Source organism: Gossypium hirsutum, chromosome D06, assembly GCF_007990345.1.
Source record: "Gossypium hirsutum isolate 1008001.06 chromosome D06, Gossypium_hirsutum_v2.1, whole genome shotgun sequence".
NCBI classification, from domain to species: domain Eukaryota; kingdom Viridiplantae; phylum Streptophyta; class Magnoliopsida; order Malvales; family Malvaceae; genus Gossypium; species Gossypium hirsutum.
The window spans coordinates 62,147,116-62,156,756 of record NC_053442.1 but is presented as its reverse complement, the minus strand read 5'-3'; positions in this window follow the sequence as shown (position 1 = coordinate 62,156,756).

Genomic DNA, 9,641 nt, shown 5'->3' with positions numbered 1-9,641 from the left:
TTTATTTATTTGTTTCATTGTCTTAGTGTTTTGTGTGATGTTTACCTTTTCTTATTACGTGTCTACTATTTTCATCTTATTTTATTTTGTGTTGCTTCATTTATTGTTGCTGCAATTTAGTTATCAATATCACATCATTATTGTTGTATCCCATTATTTGTCTTTCAAATATTTCGTCCACACGGTTACTTTACATTATTTCACTATTATTCTATCTTACATTATGTTTTAGAAAAAACATATTTGTTTGCTCCCATATGATGTTTAATAAACTAAGCATATATCATGTTAAATATCACGATAGTTCTTACTCAAAATTCCTCAAAAGGAAAGTTTTTTCAAAAAGAGGCAATGTTTTGCTTTTGGAAAATCGAGAAAACGTGCCCTAACGTGCTGGGTTTCGATTTCTCGTTCGACTAAATAGCCAAATATCCTTTTTAAACTTTTAAAATAAGGCAATATTTTGCGTTTGGAAGATCGAGAAAACGTGCCCTAACGTGCTGGGTTTTGATTTCTCGTTCGACTAAATAGCCAAATATCCTCTTAAAACTTCAAAGTATGGTTTCATTAAACTATAAGGTGATCTTGGTTTCGATGGTTTAGAGTATCGTGTCCTAACGTGCTGGATGTGATATTCCTTCGGAACAAGAGAATCTTAAATTTCAATTCATGTTATCCGAGTTTCTTTTAAGGATCGTATTTTTAAAACTCTTCGAAGTTTTCAATTTTCGACACTAAGACATTAAGTAATCGACTAGGTACCAATTTTGGGCGTATCGAGGGTGCTAATCCTTCCTCGTGCGTAACCGACTCCCGAACCTATTTTTCTGAATTTCGTAGACCAAAATCGTTGTTTTAATAAAAATTAAATCGTTTATTAAAAACAACCACTTTTCGAGGTGACCCGATCACACCTCATCAAAAAAGATTGGTGGCGACTCCCATATTCAATTTCATTTTTCAAAAACCCAAGTCGACCCCGTTTTCATCAAAAAAATGGTGTCAACAAACTTTATTTATTAATTCACCGTTTAAATAAATAGAAAACAGTTATATGTTTACTACAATATGGACACATTTCCCAATATATACCTCTACCTTTACCCATTCCTCTGAAATTGGAAAGAAAAAAAAGTAGAAGCCTTCAAAGTTTGATTCCTGAAGACTGAATTACAATTCATCTTCTGCTCATGCACAAATAAAGAGTTTTGCAACTCATCAAGAGACAATTCATCTATGTCTTTTGACTCTTCAATGATGCAAATGACATGATCAAACTTTAGCATTATGGAGCGAAAAATATTCTCCACTATGGTGGCATCCTCCATCTTCTCATCATAGAACTGCATCCTGTTACAAATCTCCATGGTTCTAGCACAATTGCTAGTGGTTGATTCTCCATCCTTTATCTATAGAGTCTCGAAGTCCCTCCTCAAGGCTTGAAGATGTCATTGCTTCACTCTAGCAGAGCCTTGATACTTTTTCTTCATTGAATCTCATATATCCTTGGAAGTTTTTTTGCCAAGAACAGTTTTCAAGATGGGACAATCAATAGCTTGAAAGAGATAATTTTTCACCTTCAAATCTTTCAGCTTTCTCGCTTCGAACTCTACTTTCTGGGTATTCGTCAAAGTTTTTCCTTCTGCAGGCTCTTCGACACTCGCTTCAACCATTGGCCAATACTCCTTTAACCATAGAAAATTCTCCATTAGCATACTCCAATAGTCATACTGAGCATCAAAACAAGGAATAACTACTTGAACAAAACTACTTTCCAAGGCCATAGGTGAAACCTTTTCTAGGCTAACAATAACAAACTTGGCTTTGATGCCACTGTTGGAAAAGGGGTATCTTGTCACTCTCAGGAATGGTGCTTGTGAGATTTCTGATCCATCTAGAACAGTTGTTGCTATTATGGAAATAAGTCAGAATAGGTTATTTCCATTGAAGATTGAGGTTGTTCAATCTTGTTTAATAGTGGAAGTTAAAGATCCTTCTTGGTTGTGGTATTTTTGCTATGGTCATTTAAACTTTGGTGGTTTGAAGATACTTGAAAAGAAAAATATGGTGACTGGTCTTCCTCCAATTATCTTTCCTTCCCTAGTTTGTGAAGAATCTATTGCTAGCAAACCACATCGATCTCAATTTCCCAAAGGTAAGTCATGGAAAGCAAAAGAGGTATTGGAGTTGGTGCATTCAGACATTTGTGGGCCAATAAATCCAATTTCTAATGGAATTTTATTACTTTATTGATTATTATTCTTGTAAGACTTGGGTTTCCCTTTACAAGAAAAATTAAAGGTTTTTAACGCATTTACAAGCTTCAAGGCTGGTGTAGGAAATGAGAAAGGAAGAACCATTCAAGCTCTTTGAACTGGTTGTGGTGGTGAATATTCCTCTAAGGCGTTTGAAGACTTGTGATATTCACAGCATCCAAAGAGAGCTCACAACTGCTTATACACCACCAAAAAAATGATCAGAGAGGAAAAATTAGAACATCCACATCTTGAATAGGAGCCCCACTAATGCTCTTCGAGATGTAACTCCAGAGAAGGCTTAGAGTGGAAGGAGGTCTGTGGTAGATCACTTCAAAATTTTTAGGTGCATTACCTAAGCATATGTCTCAGAGGAGAAATGGAAGAAGCTTGTTGATAGAGGTGAGAAGTGTGTCTTTCTTAGTATTAGTGAAACATCAAAGGCATACAAATTGTTCTATCCTGTGACAAAGAAGGTCGTGATTAGTCGAGAGTTGTGTTTCATGAAGAGAACACTTAGAATTAGGATGAAGCATAACCTACTCAAGTCCTTTGTGATAATAAAGCTGAAGAAATGCTCAAGAATACTTCTCCATTAGCCACTAAAGTGTTGTTTAGACATGAAGAAGAAACTAGTACAATAACTGAAGCACTTCGTCATGTTCGAAGAAGGCCAGCATGGATGTAAAATTATGACGTAACCAAAATTAGAGAAAATGATGATGCAATTGCTCAATTTGCATTATTTACAGATTGTGGCTAAAATTATGACGTAACCAAAATTAGAGAAAATGATGATGCAATTGCTCAATTTGCATTATTTACAGATTGTGGCCTAACAAGTTTTGAAAATGTTGCCAATGACGTAAAATGGAAAGAGGTAATGGATGCTAAAATCGAAGCCATTAAAAGGAATGATACTTAGAAGATGACTGATCTTTTTAAAGGGCACAAAACCATTGGTGTCAAGTGTATCTACAAGACGAAGTTGAAGGAAAATAGGGAGGTTGAGAAGTGCAATACACAATTAGTGGCTAAGGGGTACAAACAAGAGTATGGTGTGGACTACACAAAAGGTTTTGCCCTAGTTGCAAGACATAACACCTTCGGATTGGTCATTGCTTTAGTAGCGTAGAACTCTTGGTCAATCTTCCAGTTAGATACCAAGTCGACATTCTTACATAGATACTTGAAGAAAGAGAAAAAAGTATGTGTGTGAGATTTTTGACAAATTCAAGATGACGAATTGTAACTCTTCCAACACTCCAACTGAGTTTGGCTTAAAACTTATTAAAAAAGGTGGATAGCATACTTTACAAGCAAATTGTAGGTAGTTTGATGTATCTAACTGCTATGAGGCTGCTACGAGGCCAGACATTATGTATTATATGAGTTTTATTAGTAGGTACATGGAGAGCCCGGTTGAAAAACATTTATTAGCTGCTAAGAAAATCCTTCGTTACTTACAAGGAACCAAAGAGTTGGGATTTTCTACAATAAAGGTGAAAAGTCAAACATGATTGGCTTCACTGGCAGTGATTATGCAAGAGATCAAGATGACAGAATAAACATTTTAGGCAATGTTTTTATGCTTGGGACAGGGGCTATTTCGTGGTCATCTAATAAACAATTCGTTGTCACATTTTTTGACACTACAACTTGTGTTTGTCAAGCTATTTAGCTTAGGAGAATCCTTGAACAACTACAATTCAAGCCAGAAAGAGCTGCTATAATTTTTTGTGATAACAACTCAACCATCAAGTTGTCAAAAAATCTCGTGTTTTATGGAAGAAGCAAGCATATTGATGTAAAATATTACTTTCTGTCATATCTCAGCAATGAAGGAGCAATTAAGCTAGAGTATTGCAGAAGTGAGAATCAAGTTGTTGATGTATTTACTAAACCTCTCAAGTTGGCATCATTTGTCAAGTTCAGGAAAATACTTGGTCTTTGACATCAAGTAGTAATTATTTATTAAACTAAAGGTTCAGTGTACTTTCAGTTTAAGGGAGGGATTGTTGAGATTTTTTTGGTAAATAATCCCTAGAAATTAGAGATTATTGAGGATTTTTCTCTCATTCGGCTTTGCTATTTTTAGCTTTGAGTTACTAATTTTAGCTATTATAAAGCCTATAAAAGGCTAGAACCATTTGAAATTATTCATCAATTCAATAAATATCATATTCTCTCATTTGAGTTGAAAGCTTGTTTTTCCTCTCTTTCGCTACTTGTAAGTGCAACATGCTTAAGAGATTTAATCCCAATACTTTTATTTGGTATAGTTTATTTTTAAGTATAGAAAGCCTCCAACCATATTTTGTTTTTGATGCCTTAGTATGTATAAATTTGAGATTTAATTCTTATACTTTTTTTTAACAAAATTTGGTCTCTTTACTATTTCAGTTAAAATATTTATGCAGATTTATTCTTAAAAGAACCCATTCAAACTCATTTTGATAAACTATTTTGGTTTTGTTGGAATAATATTCTTAAGAAAAATTGATGTCAACAGAAGGCAAAAAAAGGGAGAAAAAGAGGAAAACAAAAAGAAAGAAGAAATTGACAGAAAGAATAAAAGTGGAACGATAGAGAAAGAGGGGGGGAAGAATGTGAGAACGTGGAAAGGAAGTGGGACAGTTTTTAGGGAATAATTTTAAAAAAAATTCAATTAAACCACCCATAACCCCACTAAATTTGATTAGTTATCCTTATTAGATTTTCCCCAAAGTTCAAAATAAGAATTTGCACACGAAGTTCAAACATAGGACCTAGCGGTTAGCTAACATATTACCATTAGACTAACAAATTCATTCTTGTCAACAAATACACACAATATTTCTTAAACCAGATACTAGGCTCATTCTTGACATTTTTGGGGCTCTAGGCAAAACAATAAAATAGGACTTTAGATTCCTTAAAAGTTGAAGAAAAAAAATTTAGGTTCCTTAAAAGTTGATAAAAAAATTTTGGGCCCTTTAAAGCTAAAAAAAGTTTTTTTGAGTCCCCTTAAAAATTGAGAAACAATATTTTTGGCTCCTTTCAGCCTTGGGCCCTAAGCGGCAGCACCTCCAGAGAACCCCTAAGGTCGGGCCTGCTAGAGACCCAGAGCTAGAGGTTTAGACAAAATTGGAAAACATACAAGGCGAAAATATGTGAACCTAGAAGCTCTCACACACAAGCACAATCTCTTAACCATTGAACCAAATCAATTCACTTTACAAAATTTCCACAACCTTAACTCAAAAGTCGGACGTAACCACTATTAGTTTCACTAACCCAGTTTCTTCTAACCCAATTTTTGGGATGTGACAGATTCTACTTGTGTGGCATGATTCATACCGCGGGGAGTCACGCACTCCTGGTAGCAACCCTAGTCTAGTTTTATGCTTAATGAGAATTTGTGGGGGCAAGAGATCGAATAAGTGACAGGATTCGGGTCACACAAACTCTAACAACTATGAAAAACAAATTAATCTATTTTTTTTCATTTTAATAATATACATATTTCATGTGCTATTATTAATTAGTTTTAAATAATACGTTTAATTATTTATTATAAGTTATTTCTAAACATATATTTATACTCTAAATTTATGTAATAAGATTTGTAATATATATTATAATTAATCCGTCGGGTCAACAACTTACCCTACCTATATACGTACAATTAATTGCAATTAATTCACTATTTATGCTCATCATCTGCACCACAACAAAGTTAATCAATACCTTCGTCTAACCCCTGACACCTCCGCACCATCCTCCAGTCAGAGGTATTGATTATAACACTGTTGGAATGACCCCTGCTCTGATTTCAAACGTACTGAGCTTCCCTTTGAGTAACGTCTGTTTCTTTCCTATTATATCCTTGCCTTTTATTTATATAATTTTATTTCTTCTTTTGTTTATTTTTTTAATTTAAATTTTTGGAAATAACTCTAATAATTTAATTTTTAACGAATATTACAAGATCTAACACCTAAAGCGGACAGTTTATTTAACTAAGATGTAAAATTTTGAAAAGTTTACGTATTTTTTTTAATATTTAAATTTGTTATCGTTATATTTATCAATAATATAAAGTATTATAAATTTAAAAGCAGGTCGAGTTGGGCTTGGTCCTTAAATGTTCAAGCTCGAGTTTGACCCATATTTTAAACAAGCCTAATTTTTTTTGGCCAAACCCATTTTTCAAGCCTAATATTTTTTTCAAACCCCCTCAAATTTCGAACAGACCTTCAGACCTATGCGGGTAGCTCGACCCACGAACAGGTCTAGGTGTATGATCTATTTTAAACGATTTTAATGAATAGTACCAACTTAAATATAACTAGTTGTAAAATGGTATAATGATAAATTTAGCCTTTAATGTTTATATTTTTTTATCAATTTAGCCTTTATTCTTTTTTTGAGCTAAATTTTACTTTTAATTTTTTTTCAAAAAGAGTCTAATCATGCTAAACAATTCAAAATTATAAAAATCAAAATTAAAAAATATAAAAGGTTCATAAAATTTCAAAAGAAACAACTCGGAGTGCACGTGGATTGCCATGCAGGCTATCGTGTTTAAATTTTTGGCATTTTAACTAATATTCTCATTAAAAAAAAGTATCATTTTAACTCTTTTCTAAAAGGTTGAAGGCCAAAATTTATCTCAAAAAAAAAAAAACAAAGGCCAAATTGATAAAATATATAAATGTTAAGAACTAAATTTAACATTATGCCTTGTCCTCATATTTAATTAAAAATCCATAGAAATAAAGCTAAAAGCTTAAAACGTGTAACAAATATTCATTCATCACCTAAACAGTTAATATTTCAGAACATAAGGATCAAATCATAAAGTCTGTAAAACTTAGGATTTGTTGATTTATTTGTAAATTTTTGTAATATTTAATAGCAAAATAATAAAACATATTTATATATTTAATATTAAATAAATACACTTAAAAATAAAAAAAATAAAGGCCGAAGAGTCTTATAAACCAAATAGCCCAATATTAATGCAATAAGTTTATTAACAAAGCTCATACTAAATAAAATCCAAAATTTAGCTTGTGATCTAAGATAACCATTCATCCAATATAATAAAATTTAAAATAATGCTTAGAATTATTTATAACTTATTTATGTTTCAGTGTACTCGAACTCATATTCTCCTGCACTAGCAACAATATCGATGTCAATAGATTTAAGACAATGGGCAAAAGATTCTAACTTTATGTAAAGATGAATTTTTATGTTATTTGATCAACATTTATATTAATAGTATTTATAAAATATTAGTTGATTTTATAAGTATGTAAAGCATTCATGGGCCGCTAGGTTTATGTTGGATTTATATTTAGTATCAATATGTTTATTTAAGTTTGGTTTAATTAGAAATATTAAATTATTTTATTTAAATTTGAATCGAGCTCAAATATCATATACTAGAAGAAAAACACCTATACCAAGCAAAATGAAGTGAATACCCAAAATTATGGTCATTTTATTTTTATCTTTCTATACATAAAGAGTTTTAGGTCCTAAAGTGCATGATAAATACCGTCAAAACTCTATACAGCAAAAGAAATTAAGTGAAGTATTCCAGAGTTACAAAGTATGAAAATGTGTCTATAACTTCTCCGTCAGGACCTACCCCAACCAAGCGTAGTTAGGTAGGGAAGTAAAATTAATATTCATTAATGTTCGTACATGGGATTTTTTAGGACAATATGAACCTCTTTAAATAGGTTCATTGCTCTGGCCCGAAATATGATTAAGCCGACAAACAAATAGCATAATTTTTAAATAAATCTAATATTTGTATAGCAATAAATAGTGAAAAGAATTAAATATATATTGAATAACAAAATATAAATTAATATTAAAAATATCTAATCCCTTAGCATCTCTTCCCCGCTACCACATATATTTTATACAACTTTTCTCCTTTGATTATCCCTTTGGTTTTGTATTTCGTCTTCATCCCCTCGTGAATCTCGTTTCCCTTTTTTTTGTTGCCTTAGTCAGCAAAACTTTTTTTTTCGAGTAATTTTTGAAGTTCGAATAAGGGTGAAGTCAAAAATTTATTTTTTCGAAAAGTCATAATTAAATTATATATTCTTTATGAGAGTTAAAATGAAATCTTATCATTTTAATAGTTTATATTTTTTTTTATTTTTTAAAAGATTAAATCAAAATTTTATCATTTTTTAAGAGTTAAAGTAAAATTTTACAATTTACTAACTTAAAAATAAATTTTAAAAGACTAAAAACGAGATTTCTCATTTTAAGAAGGGCCAGGGCGCTCCCAACCCCAAAATGAATTTGATACATAAATTCATCTGGATTCCCATTTTACAAGGGGTCGTATATATAATTACATAAAATTAAAATTTACGTATTAAATTACACATTGAATAAATATTTATATAATTTTAAAATTTATCCCAAAAAATTATAAATTTTGTTTAATTTTCCCAAAGTCATCCCTTACTACTCAAGAGATAATTTTTATGGGTAGTTTACTAGATATAGGGACAAAAAGAATATCACTAGTTTTTCTTCACAAACTTATAAATCTAGAGGCAAAAAAGAAAGGGGTTCGTGGACTCTTTCTTCCATAGCTTTTTCTACATTATATTCATGTCATTTAGTCATTGAATTCTTCTTCCTTCGATATCAACAATTATAGGTATGGACCGTGCTATTTCCACATTGTTGATGTCGCCCTATTGTGGAAAAGTCCATCTTGTATTTGATTTTTTAAGTCAAACAAGAGAGGGTAAATTACATTCAAGGTTACTCGACTATTAGTAATTTAAAAAGTTACAAATCAGTCATTTAACTATTCAAAATCTATCATTTAAGTCATTGGACCATTAGGTTACTAGTAGATGTCTGACATGATCGTTAACTCACTATTCATCATAGGGTAAACTACACCCAAGGTCACTTAAATATTAATAAGTTTGCACTTTGGTCACTCAATTTCAGAAGAGTTACAAGTTGGTCACTAAACTATTCAAAAGTTTTAGGGTTTTAGGAACCTCTTTCACTATTGTATTCCAGTAATCTCGCCATTGTCCAACCTCCTCCTTCAGCAAAGAAACACATAAAAGTATAGCTCTATCCTCCCTCTTTCAACTTTATGATTTAATTTTCCTTAAAATGGCCTAAAACTTCGTTGATTCAAACTCAAAACTCTAACAAGGAAGCTATTTGATCTTTGTCTGCCATCATCGGATGGTCACTTGAGTCCAGTATGTTCATCTTCTCAATAAGGCTTTCTCCTTGACCTTTTGTTTGAGCCTCCATGCCCGAAACTCTCTGATTAACTCCTAACTAAATCTAGTATGTTTATGTCTCATTATATATATATATATATATTTCATTCTCTTT